This window comes from Pinus tabuliformis, chromosome 7 (assembly GCF_031772625.1).
Source record: "Pinus tabuliformis cultivar Carrire ecotype Pingquan chromosome 7, CPIR1, whole genome shotgun sequence".
In the NCBI taxonomy this organism is placed as follows: Eukaryota; Viridiplantae; Streptophyta; class Pinopsida; order Pinales; family Pinaceae; genus Pinus; species Pinus tabuliformis.
Window position 1 is genome coordinate 450,585,635 of NC_142293.1, and position 13,661 is coordinate 450,599,295.

Consider the following 13,661-nt stretch of genomic DNA (forward strand, 5'->3'; position numbering starts at 1 on the left):
TGTCATCATTATCAATTTGTTGCGTTATCCACACAACATTTGCAATGAACCAAAATTATTCAGGGTATTCACTCCCTACCCTTTTGAATATCGACATCTTCATTGCATTTTCCATGTCACATGGTGGAGGTCGAGGTGAAGGTGTAGGTGTATGCGATGGAGGTGGAGGTGGAGGTGAAGGTGTAGGTGTATGCGGTGGAGGTGGAGGTGGAGGTAGAGGTGAAGGTGTAGGTGTATGTGGTGGAGGCAGAGGTGGAGGTGGACTGGATGGATGAGGTATCCATGGGATACCCTGACTTACTAACTACAACACACTTTATGGTGTATTTAGAGTAGTTCCTTTGTTGTCACATGAAGAGGATCCCAATAACGGACTATATTTAGAGCCCAATTCTTCATTCCTTCTGAAGGGTTTCGTGATTTGCATAGTCCCAAACATCATGGTAATGGAATCACATGTTTTTCACACAATAGCGTCCTAACCCAAGTTTTCAAAGATTTTAAATACTTACCTCACAGTCCTTTGAAGAGCTTGTGCTCTGCTTCACTATACCTGATGGTCATATCAATCGCAAGCTCACTGACGAATCCTCCTATGATATGATCAACCCAATGATCAACAACCCACATGATGTTGTTTTCTGAAGTTTTCAGGTGCCGCACCAGCTCTAGAGTCCACACAATAGGGTCATCAAGCTTCCACATACCCTAACTATCCGCTAATTTAGATATCCACTCATGCAATTCGCAGGGTAAGAAACAGAAAAATGCTTCAGTATCTATTCAATAACTATTCCTTAGATAACCACAAATTCATGTTCTCCTGAGCTACAAACACGTGTTCCTTCTAGTCGAGCCACTTCTAAATTTCTTTCTTACTAGGGAACCACTTATTCGACATCACACATTCTTCATATAGATCCTGGTCCTAGCAACATAACCATTTGTTTTGTTGATGGAGACTCACCCAGGTTCATCTTAATTGTGCCAACCAAAAATACCCTAACTTCTACCCCTTTTGGGAACAACCTTCCTAGTGCAGGTTGTAGTGTCACCTGAAGTAGTATTTGGGGATGTTAGAACCAGGTTTTTGCATCCAAAGGCCTATGTGATGGTCTCTTACTATTCTTATAGCTTAAATCTATCTTCGGGGAAACTTATTGATTCCTAATACACAGCTATTGCAACTCTATCTAATTGACTTTGAGGTATTCGTGAGGGTGGTTAGTTATAATTATCATGCATAAAGAATACAAATCTACCAGTTCTGCTCAATAAATAAGCATTAATTCACATTAAATAGATTACAGAGCGAAGATACATACAATTTTCAAAAGCAAATAAAAGGACATAGATTCTTCGATTTCGGCCCAAAACAATTTCTATTAAGTATAAAAGTTTAGATACATACTTCTTATCACTGTGCACCTAGTTGTAGGGGCTCGTGCACTCAGCTGTGGACTTACAAAGGTCTTCACAGACTCATCTGCAGGAGCATTCCCCTTTCTCTTAGGTACAGGAAAGAGACCTTTCCTGCCTTAGCACCTTTCCCTTACAATGATTCTTCACTAAATTATTGATTCTTATACTCACTATGACTCAACTTTATATATCCTTTTCTTTACAATACCATGGTCCGCAGACCATGTGCAGGTCTTAAAAAAACTATATCACCTACCCAACTAAGGGACTGAAGCCCCTTTGACCCTAATTAGCTTCACGCCCCTCTTTCCACATTTCGCGAAGACTTTACCTTCACTACAAAAAAAAATATATTACAAAAATGACTCAATCTTCAACAAAATTTACTCGAGGGACCCCATCCCAACACATCATCAGTCATATTTTCTCCCAAACTTATGTGAAGTAGAATGAAGTTTGTCTAGTCCTTCATCAACTGGTGATGTTCACGTAATTTTAAACCCTTTGGCTTGAGCATGTATTTTTCCGAAGGTAACATGTCTATCATTTCAGAAACTCTTCCGACGAACATCCCCAGTGTTATAGACAATTTTGTGCCTTGCAGCATCAGGCATGAATTGTGAATAATCCAAGGGATCCAAAGTCCCTAAACATGATGTTCCTACCCCTAGAGGAACAAGGTCAGCAACCCAACAACTCTCAGATCAGTTCTCCACCTGAAAACACTCAAAAACAAGCAATCTTGAAATCAAAGCAGGTGCTCCACTAGGCTTCTGCGCTGAAACTCAACTCCTCCATGGTGTACCTGCGTTGCAAAGCAGGTAGAACAAAGGCCACCTGCGCTGAGCGAGATGGGACAAGTGGCACACTGAGTCATTGCTCTGGAATCTTCCAAAAATGACACTTGGATTAGGGATTTCGCCTTGTGATGAGTCAGAGGCTCTGTTTCTCCAAGTGGAAGCAAGGTTCTCCAAGTGGACTCAAGAACTGAAGATCAACTGAAGAGAGAGAGGACACAAGGCAGCTACACATCAGTTGCAAGCTGACTCATCCTTTCTCAATTCATCTATATATTGAGCTCTCCCCTATGAGCTCAGGAGCCTGGAATTTTGTGCAAAGTAATGATATGCTGTTGGTTTCACTATAGAACTATTGGGTGATTGCTTGAAGGAGGTGAAGAGGAGAAATTCTTTCTGTTGGGAGGTGTTGCTGGATTGGGGCCTTCAATGGTTGTAACACTCTCAGAACTTTACTTCTTCCATTAATAAAAGCTATTGAGGTTCTTCTATATGCACTTGTTTCAATGATGTGTTGCGATAATTGTATATTTGATTTATGCTAATCCTTGAATCAGTTATGATTGCATGCTTCTTGTAGTTTCCTTCTTTGTTATTTTGCAGGATCTCATTGTAGCTGGGCCAGCAAAAGAGCAAGGAGCTGGGAGCAAGCAAGCAAAGAGAAGAGTTTGGATTCGACATTAAGCGCAAGGCAACGGTTAGTGCATTTCTTCATTCTCTCTTGCTTTCATAAAGAAGTAAACCTTAAGTAGTTTTCTTTACAGTTGTTGCTGAGGTACTATCACCCTTAGAGTGGGATAGGGTCATCCGAGTCAGATACTTTTCCCTACAACAAACTGGTGACTCCACTGGGGATCGTATCTGTTTGATTGTTTGTAGTATTTTGCTATTCATTTCCTGAACAAAAGAGTACCAAATCGAAAAGCTTTTGACTATATCAAAAGCGAAGTAGAGGGCAGCTACTCTAGCTCATTTCTGAGAATGTTCATGATTTGAAGAGCTGATCTACAAGGATCCTTGTAAGCTCTTAGTGATAGCTTTTCATCTTCCTTGTCATCCCTTAGTGTGTGATTGACTGATAGCTTCTGATTTGAGAAAAACTGTGAATTTTTGAGAAAATTGTGACCCGGAAACTGTGAAAACGCAACTTTCGTTTTCCAAAGCAGGTAGTACACAGGCTACTTGCTTTGCAACGCAGGTCCCGAAGGCGCTACCTGCGCTGAGAGCCAGACTGACTGTGCAGCACCTGCGTTGGCCCAATTTTGCCTTGTGCATTTGGGGTTTCCTCCCTTTTTCTTGCCTGTTTTCACTATAGATTTTGCAGCCAGTTACCAGTCTTGTACCTATTCTGAAACCAACCTTACTTGCCATCATTCCGCCTTTGTTATATAACGAAATTGTACTTGTTCTTTTGTATTTCTTCCATCATTTACAATTTCCCATAATGAAAGTGAACTAGTCTTGCTTTGGCCTCTTAGATCTGAACCTGTGTTAGGCATTTTGCTGGTCTAAAGAGTTAGCTTGTTTGCTGTCCATAGCTGATTAGTCTTTTTACTTTCGTCATTATGGTTTGATTTCATGTATTTCCAGTGATTAAACAAGTAAATCTTAAGGTGTCTTTTGATTTTGGACTAGCTTGTTTACTTTCGCTTTAATTGAAATCAAAGTGATATAACAACTTTCTTTTTGTAATACATCAACATTAAGAAAGGGAAAAGAAAATACATGCATTGTGCATTTTGCATTTGACTGCTTGCATGACGATTTAGGAAATTTTGCATTAGTGTGTGCTCTATGATCTGTGTGGAAAGATTTGCCTTTCTTCTCCCTCAGTAGTTAAGATTTTCAAAGTTGAAAGATTGAAAAGTTTGCTTCTCATCTTAGACTGCATCAGGAATTTGTCATATACATATCGTGGTGATCCTTAAAGGCAAACTGCTAAGCAAGATCAACATTAAAATAAATTCAATTTACATAACAACGCTTTGAAACATAACGCAAACACATAGAGGTCTAGGTAGAGACGTGTTCCGGCGTCGTTAAACGTAGTGACTGTCGATCTCTACGAAGGTGGGTGATTTCTCCTGAGAGTCGGTGGCACTAATACGGACTTGTGCTCCCACGTACCGTCGCGTATATATTGGGAGACCCCTATAGGAACAAAGCCTTTATCCATAGGAAGCCGTGTCGGCTGCCCTACTGATCGCGATGCAGTGAACACAGCATTCACGAAGATCGACCACCTGTACCGTAAAACGTATTCTGTGGTTTCGCGAAAAGTTTGGCACACCCTCTGCCTAGAACTCCAGAGTAGTTTCTTTTGGCCTTTTTCAAACTCTATAACTGAAAAAGTCCATCCGAGCATTTGTCACTTCGGGCTCGTTAAAACATCGAAGGAGACTAGAGTCATCTTTAGCTTTTTCTCGACTCTTAAAACATGAAAAAGCAAAGTTGTGTCTAAAGCGTCGTTAATAAAATTTATTTTTATCGGAACAAAATCACCTGTTATTCCCACGTTGATCTTTCAGTTGAAAAGTATGGAGCCCACCAACCAAGGAAGTCACCTTGGTGGAAGTCCCAATCCCTTCTCCTCTTGGGGAGATGTTGGTGCGCCTCATATGGCCACATTGTCACTTCCAGGATTGACAATTGGCCTACCTGTATGGCTCTTTTCAACTAATGTAGTTCAAATCGCCACTAATCCTGAGCAGTCGAATCAACAGTCAGACCAGTCTAGAGCTACCCACCAGCCTTCCACCTCTTACAAGTCTTCCTCTAATCCTTCATCTTCGCAGGGTAGAGCCGGCAAAAGTCAGCCTCCCATGGAGAAGAAGGAAAAGAAGAAGAGAGAAAAGAAGCAGAAAGGGCCTATGGCGAAGGCAACTGGGGGCAAGCAAAAGACATCTGACAAAAATCCACACACTGCACCGACCGGGCCTAAATCGCCATGTGTCATTTGCAAAGGGACCCACTTCCATCGTGATTGTCCTTATATTCCCCGGATACTAAGGGACTGGTCCCCCAGGTTGCACAATCCGGTAGCATCAACCTCTGGTAGTCATGTTGATTGGAGTCCATCAACTAGCGAGAGTGAAGGACGAAAAGGGAGACCAAGATCACCCTGTATGTTGTGTGAAGGCGATCACGCCATCCACCGATGTCCATTCTTAGATGAGGCGAAGAGAGTTTTGGAAGATCATCTGGTATCACCGTTACGACTTCCTCCTGGATACCAAAAACTCGTGCCTAATCCCTTGATAGTTGAAAATCAAGCTGGCCCGCTCAAGTGGTCAGCTGAAGTGTCCGTCATTGAGAACGAACCTACTGAATCCAGACCAAACGAAAGTCTGAAGGTCGAAACGGCAGTTGACCCGGTTCTTCCTTCAGAGGTTTCATCCTTAAATGACACCGTCGTTGAAGATTCATCTTCAAATGACACCCTCACTGAAGAGAATAAGGATGACACCATCCAGATACTTTTCATCAACACAGACTCTGATGAGCATCAGGGCAATGCGCCCATTCCTTTATCGCAGGAAGGAACATCGTCAGGGTCGTATCCGGCCGTGTATTCGGTCCCACCACCAAGTAACCTAGTTGTATCCTTTGATTGGAATCAACTAGGCAGACCCCGGTTACCAGCCAGTATACCATTCAGAATCATTGTCCAAATCTATAGAATGGTAATGGCTGGAACCATCATTGATGAAGGGGCTTCTGTGAGTATCCTTTCCTCTATTGCTTGGAAAGCACTGGGTTCCCCGGCGCTTTTACCTGAGATGAGAAATCTATCAGGTTTTGATAAAGGAACCAGTCGCCCGTTAGGGATTCTCCCCAATGTTCCCATTACATTGAAGGGGAAGACAGTTCATATGAACGTCATGGTCGTCCAGGGACCCTTGGTTTATAACTTACTCCTTGGACGAGACTATATATATTGCATGGAGGAAATAGTGTCCTCACTCTTCAGAGTTATGTGTTTTCCGCACGAAGGAAGAATGGTCAAGCTCGTAGACCAACTTTCATTTCTAGGATCACACATCGCAAATAGTCAAATACCATCCCTTAACGGTTTATTCACTCAAGGAATGCCTCCACCCCCGGTTCTACTCCCCGATGAATGCGAGTGATTCGGAAAGATGTAACTGGGACCCAGGGGGCATGCACCCTGGCCTGCCTTGGGCAGAGGAAACCTTGGGTATAAAGTTAATTTCCGCAGAAGAATGGGACTAGTCCGTACCCCGTCCGAAAGAAGGAAGAGAGGGTTGTTCTAGGATAAAGTTCTTTTGTCAAAGTTATGTGAATGAGATAATCATCTTCTCGCTCCCTTTGTCTAAAAAGTAGGCTCTCCTGAGGGAGGAGATCCATTTGTGGCGGCAAGTAGCCACCATCTTTGAAGGCAAGCCTCACCCATTAAAACATATGTTTTGAAGGATAAGTAGGGGCAGCCTCCAAAGAAAGAGATGAAATTGCTACAACAAGTAGTCACCATCCTTAGCAACCTAATGATAGACTTTGCCGGGAAAAAGAGTTTAGTTTGCGGCAGCGAACATAACCATTTTTCGGATAGTAAGAAAGAGGCAGCGCCTTGAAATTATACTTTATACCTGGGGGCATGCGAACCTTTTGGAGTGCAAGCATGGGACGACTATTTATTTTTTTAAATTTTTAGGTCCTCCCTTTAAACCTGTAGGTCTAACCCTTTAAACTCGTAGGATTAGCCGTTTCCAGCTTGCATAAAGAAAGGATGTGGGGCAAAAGTAAAAAATTGCCAAATAGGAGCATAGCTTCGTGAGATAAAGCTCCTTAAAAAATAGCTATCTCACCTGAGGCGTTCCTTGTATTATGACTGGTATATCGAGCAGTTTTAGCACACAGTTCATGCTCGTTAAAAAATAAACGCAAGATCCGAGCAGTTTTAGCACATAGTTCATGCTCGTTAAAAAATAAACATAAGGTTGAGCAGTTTTCAAGCTCGTTAAAAAACGAACCCAACCCAGTAAATAACCTTGGTAAATGTAACCTTTGACAGCCATTTAAAAGCCCTTGGTCGTGTTCTTGCAGTCTCACCTCCATCCGTTCATTTGGCCAATCGTTCATCTCCATATGTTGTTTACCCATTTTGAGGAACAGCTGCGAAGAGTGATTTCACTAAGCCATCCTTGTGACACTGTCGTGATTGGAAAATTCCAACCTGTACATGGAATCTGCTGCTATCCCTGTTTATCACTCGTTCCTCAAAAGACGAGTCTTCTTTGAACTCTTTTCTCCTGACTCGTAAAATATGAAAAGTTTGCCGAGTTTTGGCCTTCCAGCTCGTTAAACAACCGGAAGAGCTATTCCTCCTCTAGATTTTAATCTTTTTGGACCTAAGGGATTATTGCACAAAAAGATCGAGCGCTTGTTTTGTTCGGCTCGTTAAAAGTACCGAAACTCATCCCTTTTGTATTGTTTTATACTTTTTCGGACTTAAGGGATTATATGACGAAAAAGGAATTCTGGAGTTGACTTTACGTACCTTTCAGACTCTCTACAAATGAAAAGGACCGAGTTATCCTTGTCGTTAGACTCGTTAAATTCATTAAATAGCGACAAACTTGTCTTTAGACGAGAACGAGTTTCCCTATCGCTAGGCTCGTTAAAACATAGCGATGGGCTTGCCCGAAGGGCAGGTTATAGAACAAGCATATGTTATCCTCCTCAAGCTTGATAAAAATAAAGAGGTACTGGTCAGCAATGACTGGGGAAAAATTGGGAGAACCTCACAGCTTTAATGGTAGCAAGTCGCTCTTGAACATGACACTTTGTCCTCCGTATCACATCGGGTTGGGTTGTTTCATTCACCGGTCTCATCACCATGGTCCTCGCCACACCATCCATAGTTGGGGTAATGCTACCGATCCATCACATCAGTGTCGTTATATGTTCAAGAGATGTTGTTCTGCAAAGAGTCAACCGTGTCCCATCCACTGCCATACATTGTCCTTCATCCATTTCATGACCGCCACCCTGAATCATACATCACAGTTTGTTTTTCACCTCATCACAATCACTAGCTCCGTTCCGTGTCACTGATGTGGGATTCATTAAGGCCCTCCTTTGACGGATCGCTCCTTGTCGACATCAGCTCATTATCCAAGGAGTTGATCTAGGAACAACCCCTTCAGTACTTTGAAGCTTGCATGCCTCAATGGCAAGTTTCTCACTTCCGGCGACAGGTATACATCAATGACCTTCGACCAGAAGATTTTGCATGGTGGTCGACGCCAAGTCCTTTATTCCCACCATGTGAATTGTACTGCTGTACCTTGAGGGTCATCATCCTTATCGGTGATTCCTCTCGCGCTTGTTAACGGTTTACATCATTGACCGGTAATCAAGCGATGTCTTTCCATGTTCGACTTCAAGAAATTCTCACATGGATCGACTTGTACATCGAGTGAAGATCGGAAGAGATTGAAGACCCCGGATCTAGTTTCATCCATCCGGGCTGCGATATATATTCAGGATATAAAGACATTTGATATTGTACATCATTGCAGCAGATGATCATCCTTCTCAAAGGATGATAATTTCAGCAGAGAATTATCAGTCTATCATCAGACGATCGCCTGTGCTATGTACCAAAATGAATTTATAAAGCTGAGCATGGGAATGCCCGCCTCAGCTAGATCATGAAAAAGAATGAAAAATAATGTATTGTATTGTATCTTATTACAGGACACTTCTCAGCAGATTGAATGAACTTCGGATCCTCCTAATAAAGCATTTCACCCGATAAACGACCTCATACTTTAGGGGGCATCTGTTATAGACAATTTTGTGCCTTGCAGCATCAGGCATGAATTGTCAATAATCCAAGGGATCCAAAGTCCCTAAACATGATGTTCCTACCCCTAGAGGAACAAGGTCAGCAAACCAACAGCTCTCAGATCAGTTCTCCACCTGAAAACACTCAAAAACAAGCAATCCTGAAATCAGAGCAGGTGCTCCACTAGGCTTCTGCGCTGAAACTCAACTCCTCCATGGTGTACCTGCGTTGCAAAGCAGGTAGAACAAAGGCCACCTGCACTGAGCGAGATGGGACAAGTGGCACACTGAGTCATTGCTCCGGAATCTTCCAAAAATGACACTTGGATCAGGGATTTCGCCTTGTGATGAGTCAGAGGCTCTGTTTCTCCAAGTGGAAGCAAGGTTCTCCAAGTGGACTCAAGAACTGAAGATCAACTGAAGAGAGAGAGGACACAAGGCAGCTACACATCAGTTGCAAGCTGACTCATCCTTTCTCAATTCATCTATATATTGAGCTCTCCCCTATGAGCTCAGGAGGCTGGAATTTTGTGCAAAGTAATGATATGCTGTTGGTTTCACTATAGAACTATTGGGTGATTGCTTGAAGGAGGTGAAGAGGAGAAATTCTTTCTGCTGGGAGGTGTTGCTAGATTGGGGCCTTCAATGGTTGTAACACTCTCAGAACTTTACTTCTTCCATTAATAAAAGCTATTGAGGTTCTTCTATATGCACTTGTTTCAATGATGTGTTGCGATAATTGTATATTTGATTTATGCTAATCCTTGAATCAGTTATGATTGCATGCTTCTTGTAGTTTCCTTCTTTGTTATTTTGCAGGATCTCATTGTAGCTAGGCCAGCAAAAGAGCAAGGAGCTGGGAGCAAGCAAGCAAAGAGAAGAGTTTGGATTCGACATTAAGCGCAAGGCAACGGTTAGTGCATTTCTTCATTCTCTCTTGCTTTCATAAAGAAGTAAACCTTAAGTAGTTTTCTTTACAGTTGTTGCTGAGGTACTATCACCCTTAGAGTGGGATAGGGTCATCCGAGTCAGATACTTTTCCCTACAACAAACTGGCGACTCCGCTGGGGATCGTATCTGTTTGATTGTTTGTAGTATTTTGCTATTCATTTCCTGAACAAAAGAGTACCAAATCGAAAAGCTTTTGACTATATCAAAAGCGAAGTAGAGGGCAGCTACTCTAGCTCATTTCTGAGAATGTTCATGATTTGAAGAGCTGATCTACAAGGATCCTTGTAAGCTCTTAGTGATAGCTTTTCATCTTCCTTGTCATCCCTTAGTGTGTGATTGACTGATAGCTTCTGATTTGAGAAAAACTGTGAATTTTTGAGAAAATTGTGACCCGGAAACTGTGAAAACGCAACTTTCGTTTTCCAAAGCAGGTAGTACACTGGCTACCTGCTTTGCAACGCAGGTCCCGAAGGCGCTACCTGCGCTGAGAGCCAGACTGACTGTGCAGCACCTGCGTTGGCCCAATTTTGCCTTGTGCATTTGGGGTTTCCTCCCTTTTTCTTGCCTGTTTTCATTATAGATTTTGCAGCCAGTTACCAGTCTTGTACCTATTCTGAAACCAACCTTACTTGCCATCATTCTGCCTTTGTTATATAACGAAATTGTACTTGTTCTTTTGTATTTCTTCCATCATTTACAATTTCCCATAACGAAAGTGAACTAGTCTTGCTTTGGCCTCTTAGATCTGAACCTGTGTTAGGCATTTTGCTGGTCTAAAGAGTTAGCTTGTTTGCTGTCCATAGCTGATTAGTCTTTTTACTTTCGTCATTATGGTTTGATTTCATGTATTTCCAGTGATTAAACAAGTAAATCTTAAGGTGTCTTTTGATTTTGGACTAGCTTGTTTACTTTCGCTTTAAATCGAAATCAAAGTGATATAACAACTTTCTTTTTGTGATACATCAACATTAAGAAAGGGAAAAGAAAATACATGCATTGTGCATTTTGCATTTGACTGCTTGCATGACGATTTAGGAAATTTTGCATTAGTGTGTGCTCTATGATCTGTGTGGAAAGATTTGCCTTTCTTCTCCCTCAATAGTTAAGATTTTCAAAGTTGAAAGATTGAAAAGTTTGCTTCTCATCTTAGACTGCATCAGGAATTTGTCATATACATATCGTGGTGATCCTTAAAGGCAAACTGCTAAGCAAGATCAACATTAAAATAAATTCAATTTACATAACAACGCTTTGAAACATAACGCAAACACATAGAGGTCTAGGTAGAGACGTGTTCCGGCGTCGTTAAACGTAGTGACTGTCGATCTCTACGAAGGTGGGTGATTCCTCCTGAGAGTCGGTGGCACTAATACGGACTTGTGCTCCCACGTACCGTCGCGTATATATTGGGAGACCCCTATAGGAACAAAGCCTTTATCCATAGGAAGCCGTGTCGGCTGCCCTACTGATCGCGATGCAGTGAACACAGCATTCACGAAGATCGACCACCCGTACCGTAAAACGTATTCTGTGGTTTCGCGAAAAGTTTGGCACACCCTCTGCCTAGAACTCCAGAGTAGTTTCTTTTGGCCTTTTTCAAACTCTATAACTGAAAAAGTCCATCCGAGCATTTGTCACTTCGGGCTCGTTAAAACATCGAAGGAGACTAGAGTCATCTTTAGCTTTTTCTCGACTCTTAAAACATGAAAAAGCAAAGTTGTGTCTAAAGCGTCGTTAATAAAATTTATTTTTATCGGAACATAATCACCTGTTATTCCCACGTTGATCTTTCAGTTGAAAAGTATGGAGCCCACCAACCAAGGAAGTCACCTTGGTGGAAGTCCCAATCCCTTCTCCTCTTGGGGAGATGTTGGTGCGCCTCATATGGCCACATTGTCACTTCCAGGATTGACAATTGGCCTACCTGTATGGCTCTTTTCAACTAATGTAGTTCAAATCGCCACTAATCCTGAGCAGTCGAATCAACAGTCAGACCAGTCTAGAGCTACCCACCAGCCTTCCACCTCTTACAAGTCTTCCTCTAATCCTTCATCTTCGCAGGGTAGAGCTGGCAAAAGTCAGCCTCCCATGGAGAAGAAGGAAAAGAAGAAGAGAGAAAAGAAGCAGAAAGGGCCTATGGCGAAGGCAACTGGGGGCAAGCAAAAGACATCTGACAAAAATCCACACACTGCACCGACCGGGCCTAAATCGCCATGTGTCATTTGCAAAGGGACCCACTTCCATCGTGATTGTCCTTATATTCCCCGGATACTAAGGGACTGGTCCCCCAGGTTGCACAATCCGGTAGCATCAACCTCTGGTAGTCATGTTGATTGCAGTCCATCAACTAGCGAGAGTGAAGGACGAAAAGGGAGACCAAGATCACCCTGTATGTTGTGTGAAGGCGATCACGCCATCCACCGATGTCCATTCTTAGATGAGGCGAAGAGAGTTTTGGAAGATCGTCTGGTATCACCGTTACGACTTCCTCCTGGATACCAAAAACTCGTGCCTAATCCCTTGATAGTTGAAAATCCAGCTGGCCCGCTCAAGTGGTCAGCTGAAGTGTCCGTCATTGAGAACGAACCTGCTGAATCCAGACCAAACAAAAGTCTAAAGGTCGAAACGGCAGTCGACCCGGTTCTTCCTTCAGAGGTTTCATCCTTAAATGACACCGTCGTTGAAGATTCATCTTCAAATGACACCCTCACTAAAGAGAATAAGGATGACACCATCCAGATACTTTTCATTAACACAGACTCTGATGAGCATCAGGGCAATGCGCCCATTCCTTTATCGCAGGAAGGAACATCGTCAGGGTCGTATCCGGCCGTGTATTCGGTCCCACCACCAAGTAACCTAGTTGTATCCTTTGATTGGAATCAACTAGGCAGACCCCGGTTACCAGCCAGTATACCATTCAGAATCATTGTCCAAATCTATAGAATGGTAATGGCTGGAACCATCATTGATGAAGGGGCTTCTGTGAGTATCCTTTCCTCTATTGCTTGGAAAGCACTGGGTTCCCCGACGCTTTTACCTGAGATGAGAAATCTATCAGGTTTTGATAAAGGAACCAGTCGCCCGTTAGCGATTCTCCCCAATGTTCCCATTACATTGAAGGGGAAGACAGTTCATATGAACGTCATGGTCGTCCAGGGACCCTTGGTTTATAACTTACTCCTTGGACGAGACTATATATATTGCATGGAGGAAATAGTGTCCTCACTCTTCAGAGTTATGTGTTTTCCGCACGAAGGAAGAATGGTCAAGCTCGTAGACCAACTTTCATTTCTAGGATTACACATCGCAAATAGTCAAATACCATCCCTTAACGGTTTATTCACTCAAGGAATGCCTCCACCCCCGGTTCTACTCCCCGATGAATGCGAGTGATTCGGAAAGATGTAACTGGGACCGAGGGGGCATGCACCCTGGCCTGCCTTGGGCAGAGGAAACCTTGGGTATAAAGTTAATTTCCGCAGAAGAATGGGACTAGTCCGTACCCCGTCCGAAAGAAGGAAGAGAGGGTTGTTCTAGGATAAAGTTCTTTTGTCAAAGTTATGTGAATGAGATAATCATCTTCTCGCTCCCTTTGTCTAAAAAGTAGGCTCTCCTGAGGGAGGAGATCCATTTGTGGCGGCAAGTAGCCACCATCTTTGAAGGCAAGCCTCACCCATT